The sequence below is a fragment of the Arvicanthis niloticus genome, chromosome 24 (assembly GCF_011762505.2).
Source record: "Arvicanthis niloticus isolate mArvNil1 chromosome 24, mArvNil1.pat.X, whole genome shotgun sequence".
Classification (NCBI taxonomy): domain Eukaryota; kingdom Metazoa; phylum Chordata; class Mammalia; order Rodentia; family Muridae; genus Arvicanthis; species Arvicanthis niloticus.
The window spans coordinates 1,153,481-1,179,674 of NC_133432.1; the positions used below are offsets into that span (position 1 = coordinate 1,153,481).

At 47.9% G+C, this 26,194-nt stretch overlaps 1 pseudogene; it reads right to left on the minus strand.

The window, feature by feature from the left end:
• Positions 1-6,910: 6,910 nt before the first annotated feature.
• Positions 6,911-26,194, minus strand: part of LOC143437505 (splicing factor Cactin-like) — a 48,918-nt pseudogene continuing 29,634 nt past the window's right edge.

Consider the following 26,194-nt stretch of genomic DNA (forward strand, 5'->3'; position numbering starts at 1 on the left):
TCTCCTGGCTTTGGCAGCCTCAGGTGGACATTGGAAGACCAGTTCCTCAGAAACAGGGAGCAGTGCTGCCTTACTCACCCCTGGGACATAATTTCCTTCCCTGACACCCTCTCCAGTCCTACTCCACTATTTTTCTCTCCTGCCCTGCTTGGGCTCCCCAATCTCCATTCTACATTCTACTTAACCATCCCATCAAGGCCATGTGGCTCTCCATGGTTGTTGCTTTGAAAAGGAATATTTGATCCAATTCTGGCTCAGAAACTAGGAGGGAAGAGTGGCCACTGTGATCTGCAGAATTCCAGAAACATCTTCTATCCCTTCAGGGTTTTATACACACTTCAGTCTTTGGGAGCTCAGGGGTATATGGTTTGTGGGAGCATATGAGCCCTAAGACACCAAACCAAACTCCTGGAATCCAGAATTTCATAAAAGAGTAGTTCCCAGGGTTGAGAAGCTGTGAACGGAACTGCCAGGACCACAGTGGTCTCATGACCCCACCATTGTGGTCTCCTGACCCCACCCATCATGGTCAGATCAACCTATGTAAGGGTCTGCTCCACCTGTCTGGAGGGTCACTCTTCCATTTGAGATCCTATTCATCTGTATATCTTCCAAATCTATGTGATATAAGTCAGGTGTCAAAGGGAAAACTTGGTATATCCATTTTTACCAGACATGCACAGAATCTGTAAGTTTGTAGAGATTGCAGGGTGCCCAGGCCATAGGGAGGAAGGATTCTGTACGAGATACTGGAAACATTTTAAGCCAGACATATGTGGTTGGTTTCCTGGGACACACTCTTCCAGAACTGTCAGTGGGCCTGCTCACTACACAGTAACCAGGCCTGCCTATGGGCCTGGCTTTTCTTTGTCATTTGTCCACAGTCCTTTGCAGACTGGATTGTGAATGCTTACCTAAAGGGTGTTTGTTTGTTTGTTTTCTTTGGGTCTCATATAGCCTGGATTACTCTCAAATTTGCTAATTTGCTATTAGCTGATTGCTCTTGTTCTTGCTTTCTACAACTTAGAGTTGGTTTTGCTCTCTCTCTCTCTCTCTCACATACACACAAATAATAATAATAATAATTCAAAAAAGGGAACCCTGTTACAGATTTCTATAACTTGTGAGACTGTTTTGTCATTTGTTGTTTATGACCCCCAGTTTTTTTTGTTTTAACCTTTAAAAAAGATTTATTATTTGTGTGTGTATGTGTTTGCCTTCCCAATACCAGACCTGTTTTGACTGGGATAGCTGCAGCGGATTATGAGGTTGATAAACAGGTGTGTGGAGAACAGAACGGGAGGCATCGAATAGCTGGTAGGTAGGGGTGAGTCCATCTTCGGGCATGTGTCCATGGTCCCTGAGCCCTGAGGTTCCACTGGCAGTCCCTACCATGTCCCTCCTCTCAGGGGATTACCTGTTTTTCTGAGTTAAGTTCCCAGACTATGCCACCCCCTCACACACAGATAGATACTTCCCAGTACCCTGACAAAGGCTGGATTATCAGATTGTGGATGATTCCTTATAGGTAGGACCCCTGCCACTGTGAAGCCAGTATAGACTGAGGCCTGCTGTATCCACAGCAATCTACTCTTCCCACCTAAGTGTAGCTCAGCTTAGTAGTGTCACAAGGAAAAATAGAGGCCAGATGCAAGGGGCTGGAGGGCCAGGTATGAAATTTTGAGAACTCAGGTATAAAGTCCTGGAATGATTAACCCAGTATTTGTTTGGCCCTGGAACAATGCCTTCATGGAACTTCACTGATGCAGGTATTATTGGCATCCTTGCTTTGCCTACAGACAAGGCTACAGGGCACAGAGAGGTTATGAGGCTTACCTGGACTCTCACAGTGAGTGACCAGAACAGCTGACCCCTGAGTCATCTCTACTGTCCTGTTTCCTGCATTGCCTTTCACACAGGCCTAGGGTTGATGGTCAGTATAGATCATGGTGACAACACACCAGGTCCATTCTCCCAGAGAGCTCCTTCTTCCTGAGAAGAGCGAGGTGCTACAGAGATGGCTTAGCAGTTAAAAGCACATACTGCTTGTGTAGTTGATTTGAGTTTGGTTCCCAGCATCCGTGTCAGAAAGCTCACAACTAACTTCAACTTCAGTCTTAAGGGAACTGACACCCTCTTCTGGGCTCCAAGGGCACCTGTACTAAAGTGCGTGTAACCATAACCATCCACATGCATACATATAACAGAAAATAAAATCTTTTTGTTGTTCTAGCTGTCCTGAAATTCAAGCTGAAACAGAGATCTGCCTGTCTCACTTAGACTCCTGAATGCTGGTATTAAAGGCATGTGTCACCTTGCTGGGCAAAAATAAATCTTAAAAAAGAAGAAAAAGCGGACAAGCAAGTCTTGATTTAAGAAGGACTTTCAGGAGCTGATGATGTAGCTCAGTAGTGCTTGCCTTGCTTGCATGAAGCCCTTGATTCCAGCACATACAAAATCAGATGCTGGGAGACATACTTGTAATCCCAGTCCCTGGAAAGGGAGGCAGTGAGGCCAGGGGTTCAAGACCATCCTTAACTACAAGTTCAAGATGAATGGGGACACATGACACTGTCTTAAAAAAAAAAAAAAAAACAAAACTAGAAAAACCCTTCAGGCAGGTCTTGGGAAACCTGAATCCTGCTGAGGAAGGCCCCAGCCACTGATCAGCCAAGGTCAGTTTCAGAGCTTCTGGGCATTGTTAGGATGATGGCCTGGCTGCTGTTTCTGGCAGGTAGCTGGACCAGAACCAGGCCTTTTACCTAAAGGATGATAATGCTCTACTTAGCCTTCCTCTAGCTGGATTTCCTGAACTCTGGATCCTCAGTGGATTTCCAGAGCCCCTACTTTCTATCAGGTTTTTCTATCTGTCTATTTGTCTGTCTGTCTGTCTGTCTATCTATCTATCTATCTAGCTATCATCCATCTATCTGTTTGTTTTAAAAACTTGAGATTTTTATTTTAATTCTATATGTATGGGCATTTTGGCTAAATGTATGTCTATGTGCTATATGTATAAAGTGCTCAGAGAGGCCAGAAGGGAGCATCGGAACTGGAGTTATATGTTGCTGCCCAAGCTGCTCTAGCCCACCTTGGGCGCCAAAAATGTTGAGAGCCGCTCTGTGAGTGTTGGAACCTGCACTGCCAAAAGCCTTGGGGTCTAAATTGTTAGAGCTCGCACTGCCCCAAGCTGCTTCAGTCTGCAGGTTCAGCAAGAGAGAGTGAGGACGGATGCGAAGAATGGAGACCAGACAGAGTGTGATTCAATCCCGTTTATTTTTCAGTCTCTCTTCTTAGTCTAAGTCCCAAGTCTTGAGTTCCTAGTCCCTAGTTCCTAGTCCCTAGTGCCTCCAAGTTCCAAGTTCTTTCTCCAAGTGCTAAGTGCCTACTACCTAATTCCAAGTTCTTCCTCCAAGTGCCAAGTGCCTAATACCTAATAATCTCTTCTGTCTCAAGTGTCTACTACCAAGTGCCTAATACTTAATAATAATTTCTTGCCGAGCAGTGGTGGCACACACCTTTAATCCCAGCACTTGGGAGGCAGAGACAGGCGGATTTCTGAGTTTGAGGCCAGCCTGGTCTACAGAGTGAGTTCCAGGACAGCCAGGACTACACAGAGAAACCCTGTCTCGAAAAAAAAAAAAAAAAAGAAAGAAAGAAAAAGAAAAGAAAGTTATCATCTGACCTTCCCACATTGCACTGTGGTGCACTTACTCACGCATGCATGCGCGCACGCACACCCTGTGGTGGTTTGGATGAGAATGGCTCTCATAAACTCGTGTATATGAATGCTCCGTCCCTAGTTAGTGCAACTCTTTGGGAAGGATTAGGAAGTGTGTGACCTTTTTAGAGGAAGTGTATCAATTTGGGCCTTGGGGATTCAAAACTCACTCAGGCATTCTTCCCCCCCCCCCCATTATGTGAAGATCAGAATTTAGAGCTCTCAGCTACTGCTGTTATTAAACAATAGCATTAAACAATCCTCAGGTTAGACTGCCAGGATTCCTAGGCTAGACCTTTAGGAATCCCTAACAGAGCCCTCAAGAACCCTTAGGTTGAGCTCTCAAAGATTCTTTCATTAGAATGGCAAAGATTTCCAGTCTGGAACAACAGGTATGGCTATAGGCTGGTTGAGGAACTCAGCCTGCTGTCTCCTGCTGGAGTTCCTGGTTTTTGCTTGTTTGTTGGTTTGGTTTGTGTTTTTGAGATAGGGTTTCTCTTTATGTAGCCTTGACTGTCCTGGAACTTGCTCTATGGACCAGGCTGGCCTCAAACTCACAGAGTTCTGCCTGCCTCTGCCTCCTGGGTGCTGGGATCAAAGGTGTGTGCTACCTCCGCCTGGCCTGAGAGCCCTGTTCTACAGATTCCCTCAAGATAATAGATCATTTCTGCCCCAGAGAAAATGTTCTAGAAGAGAGTTAAGGATGGAGTCCTGTAAGAATCTGGTGGACCTTCTGGAAGAGGATTTTATTTTTTTACTACTGCCTTACATTCCAGATTATTACGTGTGTGTGTGTGTGTGTGTGCGCGCGCGCGCATGTATGGTGCATCTGGTGTGTATATGTGAGTGTGGGCATGCATATGTTATGGTGCACATGTGGAGGTCAGAAGAAAACTTTATGGAGTTGGACAACTTTATGGAGGTCTCCATCCTTGCACAGTGGGCATGTTCCCAGCTGACCTAATTCCCTTGCCAGCCCCCAAATTGAGATTTTTTTTTTTCTTCTAGAATCCAGAGAGACCACATTCTTCCAGAAACAGTATAGGCCACAGCAACTGCTTATACATGCATGGCATAGTGCCAGGCAGGAAAGTGTCCTGTCTCAGTTCTGGACCTCAGAAGTCTGAGACCAAGATGTTGGCAGGGCTGGTTCTCTTCCAAGGCTCTGGGGAAGACTCTTTCTGCCCCTTCCACTCCAAATCCTCTGTACCCCGTTGACATGAAGCTTTTCCTCTTGCTCTCCTAGTCCCTCCTCTCCTTCCCTTCTCATCTCCTTCTATCTTCTCCTCCTCATCTTCTTCCTACTTCATCTTCTTCCTTCCTCTTCTTTTCTTCTTCCTTTTTCTTCCTCCTCTTCCTTCTACTTCTTCTTCTTACAGAATTTTGCAATAGTTGCCCTGGTAGCCTGTGACTGACAGTCTTCCAGCCTTGACCTTGAATGAGATTACGAGTGTGCTCCATGCCCAGAGTTTGCATTCATATGCCTCTTCTTGTAATCAAGGACAGTAATCCCCAGACCCCACACAGTTATCTCACCCTATTATGCCTCTGAAAGCTATTGCATTCATTACTTTTCTCATTGCTGTTACCAAATACCTAACAGGAAGCAACATTAGCTGGGAGTGGTGGGTGTGGTGGCGCATGCCTTTAATCTCAGCACACAGAGGCTGAGGTATGTGGATCTCAGTGAGTTCAAGGTCAGCCTAGTGTACCTGTTAGAGAGAGAGACACCATCCAAAGAAAAAGCAATTTAAGGGAGGAAGAGTTTGCTTTGGCTCACAAGCTGATGGGATACAGCCCACCGTGGTGAGAGGACTTGAGAGCAGACAGCTCCATGCAGTGGGAATACACAGCTGAGAGTCTTCACACCCTGACACATTTGTGGAATGGGAAGCAGAATAGGCATGCCTGCACTTAGCTGGCTTTTTTCTGTTTCCTTTTTATTAATGTTGGGACTCTAGCTCACCCCACATCCACAATAGTTCTTTCTCCTCCAGATAATTTCCTCTGCAAATGCTCTGGACATCTTGAATGGTGTCTTCCAGGGGATTAGTCCTCAGGTATGGTAGCCTGTTCCTGCATTTAGGTGGTGAGAGAAAGAGAACCAGAAGGTCTAGGTTATCTTCCTTTACATAGAGAGTTTGAGGCCAGTTTGGGCTAATGTTAGACCCTATCTCAAAACAAAAACAGAATAGGGCTGGAGAGAAGAACTCATCTGAGTTCTTCCTGCTCTTCCAGAGGACTCAGCTTTGATTCTCACTTATGATCCCCTGTAACCTCAGCTCCACGGGCTCTAACACCTTCTCCTGGACCATTGACTCAGTGGGCACTGAACACATATATACACATACACTTAAACTTCCTTAAGGGCTGGAGAGATGGCTTAAGGGTTAAGAGCACTGTCTGCTCATCCAGAGGTCCTGAATTCAATTCCCAGCAACCACATGGTGGCTCATAACCATCTACAGTGTGATCTGATGCCCTCTTCTGGCATGAGGTATACATGCAGATAGAACACTCATACACAAAATAAATAAAATAAATCTAAGAAAAAAATCTAATTTTTTTTCTTAAAACAACCCCCCCCCTATAATATAGGCCAGATGTGGTGGCCCTTATCTGCAGGTTGATCTCTGAGTTCAAGGCAGGCTTGGTCTACAGATAGAGTCCCAGGACAGAGAAACTCTGTCTCGAAAAAGTTTGTTACTAAAAGAGCTTCAATTCAAAATTATGATTTTGAAATCTAGACCTACAAACAAAACAAAACAAAAAATCTAGACCTAACAGCAACAAAACATAGAGTCCTAGTCTTAAAAAAGCTACTAAATTATTGTGAACTGTTAAGGATAATTAAAAAAAAAAAAATACAAGTTTGTACCTTCCCGTGTACCCACTTGATATTGATTTTAGAGACACTGTTAGAACTTGGTTTTTGCCTCCCGAAAATTATGGTTATGTTCCCAAGTCTTCACTCTTTAAAAGGTACTTTATTTTACCATTACAAAAGCACAGTGGAAAGATTTCTAGCTTTAAACGTATTAAAACTACATTCCATGGCTGAACAAGTCCGTGGAAACTAGATAGGTCTTCCCCCTAAAGCAGTCTTTTCAGAGAAACAGTTGAAATCCTCTCCAGACTGGCGGGGATTGGGAACAGCTGTGGCTAATACTGGGGGTCCCCTCGGCCTTCTCACCCGGGAGCTGTCCAAGCAGCGGCCAGCCCAGCACGGGCGTCACCGCTGTAGCGGTAACGCTTGAAGTGGACTCATAGCTGGAAGATGCTGCTGGCGAACTGGTAGAGAAGCCGTGGAGGTGCGAGTACTCCACTCGCGACTGAAGATCTTGAAGGCGATGTCGTCCTAGGGTGGCTGGCGTGGAAGCGCAGGATGGCGAAGTCAGGGCTGTGGACAGAATCCCAGCTACAGGCATGGTGCGCTTGAGAATGAGGTCTGGGTAGAAACTGTTGACTTGTAGCTCTGCATGATCTCGGGCGGCGGGTTGTCGAAGTCCTAGTGCGTCTGGTTGTATTTGTTCCACTCGAAGCTGGTGTGCATACAGTTGAAGGAGCGTGGCTTGCGCGGCTGCCCAGCGGTATTTCCACACTGAACTGCGCCCCGTCCTCCTCGCCTGCCCTTGGCGCTCCTGCTCGCGTCGCCTGTGGCCTGGAGCTGCTGGTGCAATAACTGCAGGAGCTGAAGGTCCTGGAGGCTCTCGCAGGTGCGTGTCCAGCGGCAGCTCCTGTGTGGAGAGCAGCTGCGTGCTGTAGCGCCCCGCATCGTAGCCTGCCAGGCACTGAAGGTCCTCCTCCATCAGCACCGTCTCAGGGTTTGCCTTGACCTCCGCCTCTCCATCTCCGGGTGCCGGAGTCCCCTCAGGTCTCATCAAAGGCCCGGGACTGGGGGCCAGCTCCTCAGACCCAAAGTTGTATGTATCCGCAGGCTCGGACTTGAGGATTGGGAACGGCAGGCCCTGCTTCTGCTTCACTTTGAACAGCTTCTACCAAAGAACAATCTAGTGGCGTTCACGGAGCCTGCCCCTGGCCAGGTGTGCAGGCAACTGCTGCAAGCAGGCTCTTCCAGTAGCCCATGTCTATCGTCGTTGGGGCCTCCAGCAGGGATCTTGCCTTCGAGGTCCTGGAAGATGACCTGCAGCTGGTTGTATGTCTTCCCCTCGAACACCATGGGCACATCGGAGCTGACCGAGGCCTTGACCTCCTCACGGTGCTTACCTGGGCCTTCGCCCAAGACCTCCAGCTTGCGGAGCTTGGCAATCTTGTCCTCCATGATGGTTGTCACATCGCACTGGAAGTCCACGCTCTTGCCGTGCGTACATCTGGATGTCCTCCAGCAAGTCCTCTATGTTCATCACCGCGATGTGCTGCTAGAGGAAGGTCTAGCGTTCGTGCATCTCCACTGCCGGTCTTCGATCTCTACTCGGATGTACTTGACCAGCACGTTGATGGTTTGGCCCACCTGTCTCGAATTCGGATCTTGCAGCGAAGTTTGGCCTGCTGAAGGTGGAAACTATCTTGCTTCGCATGGCTGCAGATGCCTCAGGGCTCCGGAGCAGCTTAGGGATTCCAAGCTAGATGCACACGACCCTGGGGAGCACTTGAGATTCTGCTGGTCCCAAGAGCCCAGCTCCTTACTCGAGTCAGAGTGTGAGGACTGGTCCTGTGAGTGCCATCAGGGTGGCTGAGGGCTCCAGCTTTACCTCCTGGACCTCTGCCACTGGTCTCCCTCCGAATTCGACCTGTGCCCCGGGTTGCGCTCCCGCTACCCTCCTGCTTCCATCGCCCCAGGCTGCCCTGCCCATGGAATCTATTCTGACTTCACTGCTTCTGACCCCTGCGACCCAAGGATCGGACCGGGAGCAAGTGTTGAGACCCATTTGGTGGAGTCTCTGTCTGCTAACCTAGGCCTAGTCCTGGAAGCTTCTTCTATCCTCCATACAATCTCATCTAAGTCTAGGATGTTTTCAGCCTCTGAGACTTACTGCTGAGTAAGCTCACCCTTTCTAGTTCTTCCCGGTCTCTGACTGGCTGGTTTAACTTAACTGTTCCGGCTCAAACTCCTCTCCAAACTGATTCAATCAGGAGATGAGAGATGAATCAGAAAGTCCGGGTTATCTCTGTCTACATATTGAGTTTGAGGTAGTTGGGGCTAACATATGCCAGTGTTCCGGCTTGGATGGGAAGGCGTCCTAGGGCTCAGGAGCCCAGGGATCACACAGCTCTGAGAGAAGGCCTCCTCAGCAGGCGCTGCAGCTCCGAGGAGAGGGTACCCCCAGCTGGGCTCAGGGGCTCAGGACCCTCAGCCCCACTCCTTTGTTTCTTCTCCTCTTATCTTCTTATCTTCTTCCGATGAGAGGCACATCAAGCAGTAAATCTCATAAAGGAGATTTATTGGAGGAGAAGGAGGAGGGGGGAGAAGGAGGGGGACAAATCCAGGGATGGCTACCCTCTGCTCCTGGAAGTAAACAACAGGAAACTGGGCAAAAGGCATGGCTTATGACTTACATAGAATTTTGAGGGGTCTTAGGGATTGGTGATTTTTTTTGTGGGACACTCAGATTAGTGCGTTCAGGGACTAACTGTTCAGGGATTCAGGGATTGGTGGGTTTTTTTTTTTTCCCTACCCATGTGTTAGGGTGGGAAGTCCACCCTGGTCACAGCTGGCTTTTCCTGAGGTGCCATCACTGTGGGGCTGATGGGGAAGCTTGGAGAAGTGGTGTTGCTACTGTGGACAGCTCCTTCTGTGGGGTTCACCAAGGTCGTAGGCTGAGGCAGAAAAGAAGGTGATTCTAGCCGGGCGGTGGTGGCGCACGCCTTTAATCCCAGCACTTGGGAGGCAGAGGCAGGCAGATTTCTGAGTTCGAGGCTAGCCTGGTCTACAGAGTGAGTTCCAGGACAGTCAAGGCTACACAGAGAAACACTGTCTCCAAAAAAACCAAAAAAAAAAAAAAAAAAAAAGAGGGGGGTGGGGGCTGGAGAGTTGGCTCAGTGGTTAAGAGCATTGACTGCTTTTCCAGAGGTCCTGAGTTCAATTCCCAGCAACCACATGATGGCTCACAACCATCTGTAATGGGATCGGATGCCCTCTTCTGGTGTGTCTGAAGTGTACTCATGCATAAAATAAACAAATCTAAAAATAAATAAATAAATAAATAAAGAAGATAACTCCACTATGGACAGCTCCCATGAGGGCAGTAGGCTAAGGTGTTGTGGTACTGCCATTTTGACAGGAGCTGCCATTTTGACAGGAGCTGCCATTTTTGACAGTTTCTGTGGAACTTTTTAGTGTGTGGGTGGGTGTGGGGCTTAAGCTGGGGTAGGAAGGAGGGGCCAGCTGCACTGCAGGCACTCCTACTGAGTGGGTCCAGCAGGACACCTTCGTCTTTATGGAGTCCTTTTTTGGGTGTTGCTTAGAAGGAACATTGGACAGAGCTGCATAGGACCTCTGGTCATGGCACAGGGCACCCTGGCCTCAGTTTGATCTGTTCCCAGTCACCCAAATCCACCCTCCTTCCAGGGTACATTGCTGAGTGTCCACATTCTCCTTGGGAACCTCTGAGCCAATCTCAGTCTGCACAGGACATGTTTTCTGCCCGCCCCCCCCCCCCCCATGATACTGTCTGGCCTTGTCTTAGTTAGGGTTTTATTGCTGTGAACAGACACCATGACCAAGGCAGCTCTTATAAGGACAACATTTAATTGGAGCTGGCTTACAAGTTCAGAGGTTCAGTCCATTATCATCAAGGTGGGAGCATGGTAGCATCCATGCAGGCATGGTGCAGGAGGAACTGAGAGTTCTACATCTTCATCTGAAGGCTGCTAGCGGAATACTGGCTCCCAGGCAACTAGGACAAGGGTATTAAAGCCCACACCCACAATGACACACCCACTCCAACAAGGCCATACCTCCTAGTAGTGCCACTCCCTGAGCCAAGCATATACAAACCATCACAGGCCTGAAAGCTCCCTTCACAAATTGAAACCTCCAGGCCAACCAGAGCAATGGCTGAGAGGGCCCATTTCCAAGACTGACCTGCCACCTCCCTGCTTATTACCGGCCTCCTGTCTGCACACTCTTCCACCTGGATACCTCTTCCTTTCCTTCTTCCCCAGGGGAACATCAAGGTCTTGACTTCTGGAAGTTCTAGAGTTAGAAGACAAGTGGGGCAGAGAGTTTGTTTGTCAGTTCATTTCAAGCAGTGGCAGATGCCCTGCTATGCTAATCCAAGAAGGTAACATGGGAAAGTATAAACTGAGTCCTTGCATATCTGTAAGAAGGCCTGGCGTCTTGTCCTGAGGTTGGGGGAACCTGGACCAGTATAAGAAGTGAGTTTGGTGCATCATCATTTTATGTGGGGTTGTGCCAGGCTCTCCCTTTCCTAAGTAGGGCATCCCTTGTGGGAGATGGGATTCTGTCAAATCTGCCTTAAATTCCAGGAGAGCCTGGAAGCTAAAGCCAGGTATGACTCAATTCCTCACAGAATTAGCCTCTCTTTTTGTTTCTGAGCAGATTAGCTCAGGTAGTGCTTTGGAGGGGAAAGTCACAGAGGAAGCAGAAACTGACAGAGACGAATTCCTGTCATCTGTCTGCGTGTTTCCCACATAAATTCATCTTTGCATTCATGGGCTGTGACACAGCTGCTAAATCCCCTCTCCACCCTGGGTGGCTCAGGATAAATGTGTGTGTGGATGAATAAACAGGCCGGTAATCCAATCTCTGCCTGAGCTAGAGTCCTTTGTACAGTTGCCCTGGGCAACAGCTGGAGTGGGGCTATTGTCTCTCTCCTTAAAGCCCCATCAGGAGCCCTCTGCCATGCTTCTTCTCTAAAGCAATTAGTGGGAGGTTTGATTGGTTGGGGCTGGACAGAAGCTCAGGCACTGGCAGCCGGCCCCAAGTAGAGCTTTACTCATTTGCTGACAGGAGAGCTGCTTTTGGTTAGGGTTCTGTATTGAGCTAGATGTGGGTGTTTCTGTTGAGGTCTGTCAACCTCTGTCAAGCAGAACAGGTTTTAGAATGCTCTCCCTATCTCTTCTGTATGGGAGTAGCCTTTTCCAGGGTGGGGCTGGGCTGTTTCTGTTTCCGGTTATGGCAATCCCATCTTTATGCCAAAGGCTGGACATTCCTCACATTGTCTGTCAGATCCTGTTTGCAGCATAAACACACACACACACACACACACACACACACACACACACACACACACACACAGCCAGGCAGTGGTGGTGCACGCCTTTAATCCCAGCACTTGGGAGGCAGAGACAGGTGGATTTCTGAGTTCGAGTGAGTTCCAGAACAGCCAGCGCTATACAGAGAAACCCTGTCTCGAAAAACCAATAAATAAATAAAAATACAGTCTGGCTGCTTCCCCCAGCTGCCACTATATCATGCATGGATCATTGCTATAGAGCTGGTATCTAGTTCTTGTGTTCATTGTCTTTGGTGGCCCCACAACTTAACTCACTGGTACTTGTACCTTCCTGTGGTCCTTGGGGAGGCAGGAGGCAGACTGATGTTACTAACTGACAAGCAGAAACACAATAGCTATGGGAAGATGTGGCTCTGCACACTCATCTGGGGTTAGAGCCAGTGGCCCAGCTGAGTGCCATGTGAGGAAAAGGTACATGTCCTCCTTCAGTTGCTATCAGAAGATACCCCAGACCCAGCTGGCACCAGGGCCTTGATCTCAAGACCTAGTCTGGTTCCTGATGCACAGATTTCTTGAGAATTCCCTATGTGTTTTATGTGGCTAATTCAGGAACTATGTATTTAATGGTAGTAGCTGACCATTGCACCCCATGCTCTGCCTCCAACACCCAGAGAGGATTCCATGAAAGCCCCAAGTCGCCTCATATGGCTTTGCTGTTCATGGCTCTACAGTGTCCTCCCATCAACTTTGTCTTTATGACCACCTCCTGCCTCCGATGTCCCTATCCAATTTTCTCCCTCTCCTCCAGCTGTGTTGGGCTGTTCTCTGAAGACCCAGGCTACTTCTGTCTCAGAGTTTGTACACTGTATCAACCTCTACTGGAGATACTGTTCTCCAAACCCCTTGGATAGCTTGGTTCTCACATTCTTCAAATGTCAGCTTCCTATGGGTCCTCCTTAACTCTACCTTGCTAACCCCTCCCACTGTCCTAGAACTTGTAGACACCAGACTCTGTTGTTGCTTCCCCCCTTGCAACCAGGAAATAGGCAATCAGTGGAGCAGGTTGTTTTCCCTGAGATTTGTATTCTTCCCTGCTGTACATCTCAGGCACAGAGCAGAATCTCATGATGTACTGCAGCTCCCACCTCTGGTCTCTCCCTTTCCCAGAACTGGTGAGTTTATGAGCAAGTGATTTTCACAGAGAGATGGAGGCCACAGCAGGGGGAATCCCTTCAGGTTCTGCAATATTCATGTTCCACAGGAGGTCTTCTTGGAGAGCCTGAGCTCATATAGTGAAGGAGGAGTTCAGGCTGGGTTGGTTTAACATCTGTTTCAGCCAGCTCAGGCTATGTACGATAACACCACAGAGCAAGCAGCTGAAATATCAGGCATTGCTGACTCGTGGCTCTAGGGCTTGGGAGAGAACAGAGATAAAGAGACAGAGTCAGAGATAAAGAATCTGTGAGGGAGAGAAGAAACGGGGAGAGACAGAGAAGAGAGATGGCGCCCATGGTTCTTCTCTCTTCCTGTCTGAGCACCATCCATACAGGCCCACCTCCAAATGCCTCATGGGGTCAGGGCTACCAGCTATGAGCATGAAGTCCAAGTCTTGAGTTTGTGACAGGTTCCCAATGACTTGATTTTCTCCCTGCAACATAAGGGTCGTCTCATTTGGACAGAGGCAGTAGACCTGGTCCAGATGCTGACTCTAGGAGTTTTTTTTGTTTGTTTGTTTTGTTTTTTGTTTTCTGTTTTGTTCCCCCCTCCCCCCACCCCCCCTCCCAGACAGGGTTTCTCTGTGTAGCCCTGGCTGTCCTGGAACTCACTCTGTAGACCAGGCTGGCCTCGAACTCAGAAATCCGCCTGCCTCTGCCTCCCAAGTGCTGGGATTAAAGGCGTGTGCCACCCCCCCCACACCCCCGACTCTAGTTTTAAGAGCAGTTTGCAGACACTTTGGTCTCCTTTAAGATATGGACAGAGGACCATACTTTATTGTTTTCTAGACATTAGGCTTGGCTGTGGATCTGCTCTGGTGGTTGTGGGAGTGTTTGTTACTCTCAGTCTCTGGTCTTCAGTGGTCACAGAACAAAGGTGAAATGCTGACCTTCATTTCACGTGGCATGTAAGCACACTTTTATACGCTCAGTGTAGTGTGAGGGCTGTTGGTTACACAGCTTGATCGATAACTATTATGAATGGGAGTGTGTCTGTCCCATTCATGGCACAAAGATCCAAAGCTGTTTTACAGGCATGTCCCAAAGTCATTTTCTAGGTCCCTGAGAAACTGTAAAAAGAAACAAGACAGGGTCTGTCTGTGGAGGAGTTGCAAGGCTGGTGGGCTCTCCTGGGGTGAGAGGGTTAGGAAGAGAGTTCCTTGGCCTCCATCCCCAACAGAGTGGCAAATCACAGATTTCCTGAGGTCCCCTGAGAAACAACTTGGGCTCAGCTGACAAAGTGGAGCCACCCCTCTGCATTCCAAGAAGGGAAAGTGAAGCTACACAGCCCAGGGACTGGTGGGTTTATGCTGCACCCCACAGGTTTCTGAGAGCATACACATGGGACAGATACCAGGAGCCTTCAGCTTAGCACGTACTTCTACATGCTTTGAACAAACACAGCATTTGCTGTATACTGTTATTCGTTGTGGTACTGCTACATGTGTATGTCTCCACGGAGGCAACCTGCTCCCTGGATGGTTCATTGGTCTATTCACACACAATTTCCATACATCTCTAAAGATTACCATTTTAACAGCTTTTGGTAGATACCAAGAGGCAGGTACATTTTACAGTGCATAAATCTAATTTTCTCTGAACTCAATTTTCTCAGGCTTCAGAATCAATTTGGATCTGTCAGGATTTTATTCCGAAGTCCATTAATGCCTAGCCATTTCCTTCCAACCCTCTCCAAACTTCCCCCTCTCATCCGGCTGAAAAAGATGCCTCGCTGATACAAAGTAACAGCTTTTTATCTCTTTACGACAAAATCTAATTAGGCCTGAAGGAGCCTCACTAGGAGGCCTCCTGACTTGACATATGTCACAACTCTACTCCCTGATAAGGAGTGTGGTGTCCTTACATTCTTGACTGGCAGGAAAGAAAACTGCTGTCCCCGGTAGGCAAATGTACCCTCTGGGCCTTTCTGATGTCCTGAGCTGATTGGCTCTGTGTATTTCCACGTGAAACTGACCACTTGCCTGTTAAGTTTCCATTGTAGGATCCAAACTGAATACCACACACACTTTAATCCTACAGACAGGTGTCTCTGTTGGACCTGTTTACAGATGAGGAGACAGACACTAAATGTGTCAATTGTCCCAGGGAGTGGAAAAGCCATCACCTGTCACCCACGGGCAGTTCCCACATTTTGCTGGTAAACCTGAGCCAGGCATGGTATGTATACCTTTAATTCCAGCACTCAGGAGGCAGAAGTATATGGATCTCTGTGAGTTTGAGGCCAGCCTGGTCTACATAGTGAGTTCCATGACAGCAAGGGCTATGTAGAAACCCTGTTGCATCCCAGCACTTGGGAGGCAGAGGCAGGTGGATTTCTGAGTTCGAGGCCAGCCTGGTCTACAGAGTGAGTTCCAGGACAGCCAAGGCTAACAGAGAAACCCTGTCTCGAAAAACCAAAAACCAAAAACCAAAAACAAACAAACAAACAAACAAAAAAAAAAAAAAAAAAAAAAAAAAACCCTGTTGCAAACAAAACAAAACACTACAAATAAGTGAAATAATAAACCATCCTTTCTTGAGTTGTTTTAAGTCAGGGAATTTTATTGTAACAGGAAAAGGCACATAGATACCTCAATAGCTGAGAGACTTTTATAGTTAACTCAGAGTGGGAGATGTGTGTGTGTGTGTGTGTGTGTGTGTGTGTGTGTATGGGGCCAGTGATAGGATAGCCACCTTGGGCCTTCTGCTTAAGAGTTGTCTTGGTATCCCAGCACTTGGGAGGCAGAGGCAGGCGGATTTCTGAGTTCGAGGCCAGCCTGGTCTACAAAGTGAGTTCCAGGACAGCCAGGGCTACACAGAGAAACCCTGTCTTGGAAAAAAAAAAAAAAAAAAAAAGAGTTGTCTTGGTATGCATTGAGCTGGCCAGCATATTTCTATCTTCTGCCAACCTGGTGCTTGGACAGTGGTATATTAGCCAGCTGCCTAGAAGTGCTTAGGTGTCTGTCTGTGTCTAGTCCACGTGGGCCACTAGGCAGTGTGACACAGATGGTGGCTCACAGGCTACAGAGGATCCCCTCTCTAGAGCCTGCAAGCCCATGATCACAGCTCAGCAGATCTGGAGTCAGGTGGGGCCTCCTGACACATAATTAGCACCTCACTGTGAACTCAAGGAGTGGAGGGCGTGTCCCTTAAAGACACTGCAAAAACCCTTGGGCTCTTCCTCCAGACCACACAAGTTCCAGGGCCCCTTGACGCCATCCCTATTGTAACTGTAGGAGAGCCACACTCAGGGCTGGTGTTGTTAATGTGAAACTTGGGTGATGAGGTTTCCATAGATATAATCTGGCTTGATTGTCAGTTCCCAGCCATCTGGTGACAAGGTCTAGTGACAACATGGTGCTGGCCACACTCGTCTAGGGAGGAGGGAAGAAGGGATTGTGACCACAGCGTGAATGAAGATTTTTGCTTGTCAACCGCACATGTAACTACGGGACTGGAAATAAGTTCTAGCACTTTCAGAGTGTTTGGTGTTATTCGTGAGAAATGTCCCTTTTTAAGTTTCATATGCATTGCTAATAGACCCTGCAGCATCTTGGGAAATCTAGACAATTGCCTAAGCAGTCAGCCATATCCTGAAGGCAGATACCATCCTATGATGTCACCTCTTTCTCCTCTCTGGGTCTCTGTGTCTTTGTCTGTCTTTATGTGTCTGTCTCTGATTCTCTTAGTATCTGTCTGCTGGCCCTCCCCCAGGCATGATGAGATAGATTAAAAAACCTACATTCCCCACACTTTAAAAATGTATGTGTATGTGTTTCCCATGTATGTATGTATGTATGATGTATGTATGCACACCATGTTCATGCCTGGTACTCATGGACACTAGAGGAGGGGATTGGATACCCTGGAACTGGATTTACAGATAGTTGTGAACTGTCATGCAGGTGCTGAGAACTGAACCTAGATCCCCTGCAAGGGCAGCAGGGGCTCTTCACCTCTGAGCCAGCTCGCTAGTGCTCCTCGTGTTTTTGAGTCAGGGTCTTATCATGTAGCCTTGGCTAGCCTCGAGCCCTTTATAGAATCAGTGCTGGGCTTGAATTCAGAGAGATCTGCCTGCTTTTGCCTCTCAAGTGCCACCAAGCCTGCCACCTCCCTCTTTTGAGACAGGGTCTCAAAAAACTGTCTGCAGCTCAGTCTGTTCTCAAACTGGAGACCCTCATGCCTTTCCTTTTCCAGTGCTGAGATTACAGATATGTCCCCTCTGGCTCATCGTCTCTCCTCTGGTCTCATTGCTGCTCTGAGAATTGCACTTCCCCAGCCAGCAGGCTCCTGTACATCTTTCAGAACCCTGCTTCCTCACTCTCCCCTAGGTCTGCCCTTGGGGTTCTCTCTTGGGACCAACACAGGGTCCTCCTCTTAGCCTCTCTAGTGACAGAGGCATTACAGGTGTATGATACTGTGCTCAGCTTTTCTTCCTCTATTGATTGATTGTTTGATTGATTGATTGATTGTTTTTTTGAGACAGGGTTTCTCTGTGTAGCTCTAGCTGTCCTGGAACTTGCTCTGTAGACTTGGCTAGCCTTGAATTCAGAGATCTGCCTACCTCTGCCTCCTGAATGCTGGGATTACAGGTGTGTGACCACACTACCCTAGCCTCCTTCCCCCTTTTATCTCCCCCATCCAGTGTGTCAGGAGACTCTCTGAGTCTATGGGGGGTGGTTACTCTACCCTGGACTCTGGCTTTCTTCATTCTGGGCTGCAGCTGTGCTGACAAGGTTAACATATGCACCGCATTACAGCTCCCAGAAGCCTGTGTGATACAGATTTTGAAGAAGCCAATTCCCAGTAAGTGGCAGGCCTCCATTTTCTACAGGCTCCAGCTCCTACTCTGTGGTGTGCTTTGTTTAAGTAAATAACTCATCATGGGAATAACCTGAATCCCATCAGCAGGCTCTGCACACAGGACTGAGGAACTCAGTGTTCCACTCTAGCTCCTCCCCCAGGGTGTGGTCTGAGCTTTCCCTGTGTGCCATTAGACCAGGAGGGGAACAGAAGTCTCAGTGGGTATCTGGGGTATTAGGGTGCTGCGCTTTCATGGTCCCCTTCCTGTCAAGGCCCTTATTAAGCACCTACTGTTTGCAGAGCCCATTCTACATTGGTAAGAAAAGTAGAAGGCAAGTTCCTACAGCCTTGTGTTTTAGGGATGGGCAAGAACACTAAAGGAGGGGGGAAGAGGGAGGGGCAGCGACATCTGAGCAACCCCTGCACCACTGGGTGTTGTGGGCAGTGGGAAGGAGGCTGGTGCCCTCTTCTGGTCTCTTGCAGTTCTCCAGGTTCCCAGAGGCTCTTCCTTTCCATGGCGAAGTGGGACTCACTGTCCTTGATCAGCCCAGACCTCTGAACCTACTTCTTCACCTCTCCAGACGTTCTCTTGATTCGAAATCCCTAGGTCCTCTCTGCTGATCTGCTTTGCTGTTGCCTTCTACCCTGTGTAGGGAAGCTTTTGGCTTCTTGTATGGAAATGGGAGGTCCTTCAAAGGCTAGATGAGCAAGGGAGGAAGCTGGGAGACAGACATTCCTAGTCTTGTCGACTAGCTGAGTTCCAGTTCCTTCCAAGTATCTGGACTCTTGGGCTGTGCCTAAGAACTTGTAGCCCCCCAGAACACATGGTCAGAGAGCCCAGACTATAGCCACCTCAGAGTCACAGCACAAGGTCAGAGGGCACATAACCAGGACCTGACATGGTGGGGTTGTGGCTCAGCCTTGGGATTCTCATACAGCAGCAGTGAGTAGAGCTTCAGGTAGAGGGTCTGGCGGTGGGGCTTGTGAAGGGCCATTGGAGGGACATGAGGCTGCCTTCCCCTCTTGTTGAGCCTATGCAAGCAGGTCAGAGCAACTTACAAGGGGACCACCGAGGCCTGATCTGGCCCTAAGGTTTAACCTTCTTCCCTGTTCATCAGCAGCTGGGGTGGGTCTGACCAAGCAGCACCAGTATTACCTATTGCTTGGGTGGTAGGTTGTGGGTGGAGACCTCCCAGACCAGGCTTGAGCCACTGGGAGCTTCATGCTCTGTGACATCCTGCCCTGAGACCAGTGTGGTGGTCAGCTAAGGGCCAGGATGGAACTCACACAGCAAGGCATCAGGTGCCTGTTGCAGGATATTTGATCACACTGTGAACCCTGAGATTGTGTTGTTTCCTGGAAAAACCTGCTTCTAGTTGTGGTGCGTCTCAGCCCTTAGCACACACCTTTAATCCCTCTTGCTGGAATAAAGACACTCACTAAATCGACACCTTTAATCCCAAACAACAAAGGTAAAGTTAGTTTGTAAAAGGAAGCATCCATGTTTAAAAGTGATGTCTAATTGAGTGAGAAAGTGACAGACAAATCAGAGAAAGATCTGACAGAACAGGATATGTTCAACTCTCACAAGAAGAGAGAGGAAAGGGAAGCTACTTAAGAGAGACCAGTGCAGAGAGAAAAAAGGAAGAAGGTTGTTTTACCAGGAGAGTTTTACAGAGACAAGCTGAGGAGAGAACAAGCCAGAGAATGAGAAGGAGCCAGAAGAACATATTGCCAAAGTTAGTATGAGGCCAAGCAGAGCAATTCGGTATGAAACTGAGAGAGGTTAGACTGAACTAGTATGGAGAGAAGTTTGATCCAGAGCAGCTGAGTTGAACCATCTAGTCAGATCAGAAAGAATCAGGAAGAATGAGCTTATTCAGCAGCAAGTCTCAGAGGCAGGCAACACTCCAGGCCTAGATTAGATTGTACAGAGTCTAGAACTTTCCAGGACTAGGCCTAGGTTAGCAGTAAACTTACTGGAGGCAGTAAGTCTCAGAGATACAACTACATCAGAAGAATAAAAGCAACTTTTACAGGTACCCAGTTACATGGTTGTCTCCTGGGCTGAGGCTCCCACAAAGCATGCAAATATAATACCTATTGCTAACTGAATAATTTGTGGGTAGCTTTGCTTGTGGTGTGTATGTATGTGGTATGTGTAATGTGTGTGTTGTAGGTACAAAGTCAGTCTAACCGGCCTCAGGACTGTCCTCTCTCCTGAGAAACATGCTTGGGGCTCATGTGGTGGTATCCTGTCAAAGCCAGTCTTCACCAGGACTGGAGACCTGACTTTCCAGATACTGCAGGGTCTTCAGACCTAATACCAAATGGAGGTAGAACTCATCAGGATAGCACACTGTTACTTTGCCGAACTCATACCTGCCTGTGATTGTGCAACTAGCAAACAGATTGGAATCTGTCACTCAGTTCTACCTCTCAGATGGACATGTTAGAGACTAGAAGAATGGCTCTCCAGAGGAAGGCCTGGCCAGCCCAGCTCTCATCCACTGGAGTAGATCTCTAGTCAGACACAAAGAGATGAAGGTCTCTGTGTATTTGCTTCAAACTGAAAACCGAAAACCAGAATCCCCCAAACTGAAAGCTCATGTATGTAAAAGGAACTGTCTCCGTCTGCTAACCTAGGCCTAGTCCTGGAAGCTTCTAGCCTCCGTACAATCTAATCTGGGCCTAGAATGTTTTCAGCCTCTGAGACTTACTTCTGAATAACCTCATCATTTCTAGCTCTTTCTAAATTCTGGTTTGCTGATTCTGGCCCAAATGCCTCTCCAAGCTAACTGATTCAAACTGGCTTCTCTCAGCTTCTAACTGAATATCTCTGCTTGGCCTCATACTAACTCTAGCAATCTGTCCTAATCTTCTGGCTCCTTTTCATTCTGTCTTCACCTGCAACCTATTTCTGTAAAACTGTCCCAGTAAAACTTCCTCTCCTCTTCTTCCTCCTCCTCCTTCCCCCACCCCTCTCTCTCTACACTGCTCTCTTAACTCACTGATTAGAACTCAGAGATCTGTATGCTTCTGTCTCCTGAGTGCTGGATCTAAGCTTTTCTTTACCTGAAACTTTTTGTATACCAGGCTGGCCTTGAATCCACAGATCTGCTTGCCTCCATTTCCTGGGATTAAAGGTGTGTCTGTGCCGGTCGGTGGTGGCACACGCCTTTAATCCCAGCACTTGGGAGGCAGAGGCAGGCGGATTTCTGAGTTCGAGGCCAGCCTGGTCTACCAAGTGAGTTCCAGGACAGCCAAGGCTATACAGAGAAACCCTGTCTCAAAAAACCAGAAAAAAAAAGGTGAGTCTGTATTCCAGCTTGATCACACAGACCTATGTAAAGGGAACATCTTGTGTATTGTATGGATGCATCACGTGTCAATTAAAAAAACCTATGGCCTATAGAAAAAGGTAGTATGGAAGGTGGGACATCTGGGAGGCAGAAAGAATTCTGGGATAGACCCAGGTCCCAGATTTGACCAATGTGACAAGACAGATGCATGGTACCTGAGCACAGGTAACCAGCCATGTGACAGAATGTAGATTTGAGTAAATGGGTTATAGTAAATTATGATCTAGTCAGAGAAGAGCCTAGCTGTATAGGCAAGGTATTTGTAGATATTGTCTGAGTCCTATTTTCTGGGAACATGGTGTCAGGAGGAAGAACCAGGTTCAAACTTCTACAGACATGAAAGTCTTTGGATGTGATCCCTTGCCAGAGCATCCATGTTGCTGGATTACGAATTTCTTCACACATGTAGAAAACACCTGAGCTGTTTTTTTTCAAAACTATTAAGATGGACAGAGCCCTGGACCAGGCCCTAGACAGTTGGAGAAACTGGCAAGAAACTGGGGATCTCAACAACCCCTGCAGCCTGCAAGAAGCAGGGCCAATGGCGGTGTCTTCTGTGGGTATGTAGTAAGCACTGGAGAATGTTAGGACAGAACAGAGTGCCTGTGGGCTGTAGGCATGTAGAACCAGATACAGCCACAAGGTGACAGCAGCACCCTTTATACCAGCCCAAGGAGGTAGGCCATGGGGTTGCCTGCCTGCCTTTCCAAGTTGGCATCAGGCCAGCTGTGTCATGCAGAGGTCTGACTTATGGAGCAGCTGGAGGGCAGGTAGGGGGTCCTCACAAAAAGAATACCTACCTCTTCAGGCTTAGGTGATGTGGTTCCTGCTCTTTTTTTTTTTTAAGTTCTTCTCTCTTGTCTTTTTTTGTATTCTTTCTCTGTTTGTCTCCTGTTAGTCTATTTCTCTTTGTCTGATGGTCTTTCTGTTTGCCTGTCTTCCTTTGTCTGCCTTTCCTTTTGATCCTGAACTGTCTGGGGCTCTGATCCTAGGACTTCCTTTTTAGCTGGGTTGTCTCCAGATGGTATCTTAACTTTCTACTCCTCAGTGTCCTTATTTCTGACAGGTAGGGCTCAAATGAACAGCAGGGTGGCTTGGAGGATCATGGTCTTGCACATACATGTGTTACATTAACGTAAAGAAACCTGTTTTGTGTTGTCTGGGCATGTGTTCCAAGCACACTCTTCGTCCTTCTCAGTCAGCTCTTTCTTCTTCCTTGTAGTGAGTGGAGTTGAGATACTAGCTGAGTATTGGTCCAGATTCTGTGTAGCTCTTAGGGTCCCACTATCCCTGTGGCTTGGCAGAAAGATATGCTTAAGTTGGTAACCTGCATAGACTTCATAGTTCCAGAGCCAGCCTAGGGCTGTGGTCTCTAGTTCCCCAAAAGCCTAGGCCTGACTAATATACATGAAGTCCTTTTTTTTTTTTTTTTTAAAGATTTTATTTATTTTATGTATATGTATTCATTGTAGCTGTTTTCAGACGCACCAGAAGAGGGCATCGGATCCCATTACAGATGGTTGTGAGCCACCATGTGATCGCTGGGAATTGAACTCAGGACCTCTGGAAGAGCAGTCAGTGCTCTTAACCGATGAGCCATCTCTCCAGCCCCATATGAAGTCCTTCTGTTATTCAGAGGTGAGGGTCTGAAATGTACCAAAAAATACAGTTTACACAGCTGGGGAAGACAGCATATACCTTAGCATCTACCCCAGAGCCCAGCTGATACTCCAGAGTTCATGCTGACAAAAAGACCCCACCTAATACACACTCTGACATCCCAGACCCTTCCCAACAGCCCTGCACAGCCTGGGTTCCTAGGCAGGAGGTCTACTTGGCAAAATTGGGAGTCTCAGCTCCTAATATCACCCAGATGTTACCAACATCATGGGGCCTGTGGCCACATCTCTAAGCTACTGCCAATGATCCAGGGGCAACACATTAATTCTGTTTGTAATTAAAAGAAGGTGCCCTTTAAAAATTGCTCACTGTTTCAGCATCTAGGCAGCAAATTATCTCAAAGTGGATTTTCTTTGTTCTGAGAAGCTAATTGATGGGCTATGTGTATGCATAGGCACGCGCATGTGCGTGTATGTACATAGAATGTGCTCGGGGGTTTTCAGTCCTAGTCACATGATGTACACATTCAAGGGCTTTACAAAGACACAAAGCTCCATGCCTGCCCCAGAAATAGTGGTTCAGCTGTTTAGAGGGGCCTCAGCTCCCAGGAAGCTGCAATGGGTATCTTAGGAAGACCTCGATAGAAAGAATAAGGTTCTCAGGTATTTGGTGCATAAGGGCCAGGTCCTGATACAGAGAGGTCTCTGCTCAAGCTTGATGCCTGAGTATGGGGAGGTCCTGCCCTGCTTTGGAGTTCCCAGTAGGCTCATCATTAGGGTGTCTTGAGGCTCCTTCCTAACCTTGATCAGGGGAATGAGAATCATGTTGAGTTTTTTTACTCAGGTTTGGTGAGAAATTCCAACTCAGTCATCATAGGGGTGCCACTTCTGTTAGGGGATATGTGAAGTCCCACCCTCTACTTCAGAATGTGCCAGATAGACACAGGTCATTGCAGATGGATTTAGGGTGAAGTAGTGTGTTCTAAACCAGCAGCTATGAAATTTGTACCAACGCAGACACAAAGAAGCCATTTAAGCAGGAGGCACATTTGTGTGGAGGGGGGGGGGGGAATGCGTCTACAAGTCAAGAAACACTAAAGATTTCCAGTCTCCCTCAGCAGCTCAGGACTCAGGCTGTGAGCTCAATCCTGTTGTGTAAACCATCTACAGAAGTGGGTACTGTCTCGGGGAGGGGAAAGGGTACAGCCATTAGAAAGGCATTAAGCAGGGGTGTTGGCCACAGTGGGTAGCGGTGGGCATTACAATACCAAAGCTTGGCTTCTTTGTGTACCCTGGCAGAATGCTAACTTTCTTATGAAACCCACTCTCCAAACCCTGTCTGTTTTCTCAAGCTAGGTTGTGTTGTGCTCTCTATGGAAGGAGGTCCTCTCCTTTGCTTTCCTCCTGCTCCTGGCATTATGGTGAACTGTGAGAAACGGGGTGTGGAAGGATGCTCTCTTCTGTGAAGGACAGGTTTCTTCAACTCCACCATTAATGTCCCTGTCTTCTACCTGTTTATGTCCACTGTGTCACACAGAACATCCTCAGGGGTGGCTCAGCTTGGCCCAGGCCTCATTTGGCCCACAAGAGACCACCAAGACCTCAGGAATACAAGTAAAGCCAAGACATTGTATAGTTGAGGGTGTCTCTGCAGTCAGAGAAAGTAGTCCCTTGATTTGGCATTCCTCCTACACTGGAGTCATAGACAGGCTTCTCAGGATGTCCTCAGTCATAGATTTCATCTGGGGGCAGGCAAGCTTCACAGGTATGTCTCTACCTGGGGTAGGTGCACTTTGACACTGAGCTACTCAACTTTCAAATCTGTATTGCTGGTTTTATCCAAAACCTTCCAGGGCCTCAGACCCCTCACCCCAACTGTATGCCAACCAGGGTCTAAAGAATGAACTTACAGGTACCTCACTGATAACTTGGGCTCCCTGGCTATGGTGCGGGTTTAGGGGCACAGGGTCCCTTTGTTCCAAGAGACACACTAGTACTGTAACTAAGATTGATCATGTATGGAGTGGCAAGAGTTGCCATACAGTGGGTACTTCCTCTGTCCTTTTTCTGGGGTTCTTCTCCCCTCCAAGAATCTTTTCATTTTATTTTTTAAAGAGATATTTATTTATTATATATGAGCACACTGTAGCTGTCCCCAGACACACCAGGTCATCAGATCTCATCACAGATAGTTGTGAGCCACCATGTGGTTGCTGGGATCTGAACTCAGGACCTCTGGAAAGTGCAGTCAGTGCTCTTAACCGCTGAGCCATCTCTCCAGCCCCAAGAATCTTTCCAGATGGGCACTATGTGTGTCCATGTGCTCTAGGATGCTGATCACTCATCCCTGAGCAAGAAGCTATAAAACTAGGGAGGAGAGGGTTCTGTGGCTGGACTTCTCAGAAGCATCGGACATTGGCAGCTCTTGGATGGGGTCTGGGTGAGGACATCAGGGACCTTGGTGGCTTCAGTTACACAGGATGGGCCCTGACTTTCCTATCACAGGGTCAGATAGATAGTGGCTTTCAGGAGTAAGGGGCATGCAACAGCTCAGATCAGGGCACATCCTGAAGTTGTTAGAATAGGCTGTAGATATGGAGCTATGAGCCAACAGCTTACTCCTATAGTCTATCCCACTGAGCCCTGGACTATCTCTGGTCCACAGGAAAGGCACTGGGGTGGAATGAAGGCCTCTTCTTAGCAAGCCTGGAGAATGACATCTACTGAAGTTAATGGTTGAACTGGGGCTTAGACAAAGCCTGGCGCCTCAGCAGCAAAGATCTAGATATGAATGACTTTCATTGTTCATGGCCTTCTCTTAAAACTGGGAGTCTCTCCAGAGTCTACACCAGTATTACAAGCCCACAGAGAGCAGGGAGGCTCCAGTAGGCCAGGTTTGAGCTGCAGTAACTTTGAGAGTCATTAGCGCTGCCTTCAGGGCCTCCCTGAAGCTCTTTAAATTCCAGTCTGGGAACTGTTCTCCTTGTTTTCCAGATGGCTCCACAAGTCCCCCAAATAAAGCAGTGTTCCTGCTGCTCCACCCTTGCCCTGAGTTCTTGCCAGGCTTCCCATGATTCTCATCTTGTGGCATCCAGCCTGTGCTATGTCCTAGTTTGTGGACAGGCACTTGTAGTGTCTCCAAAGTTGTATGGCAGATTCTTCTACTAATACTCTGGGGGCATCTGTCCCTGTGAGATTAAACTCTCTGGGTGCGTCTGTCAGTACAGAGCCCAGTACTGGTCTTTGCTGTTATGCTCCCTCCCTCCTATCACCAGAGTTGTGTTGCCCACACAACCAGTTGGCACCAGCTATCTTT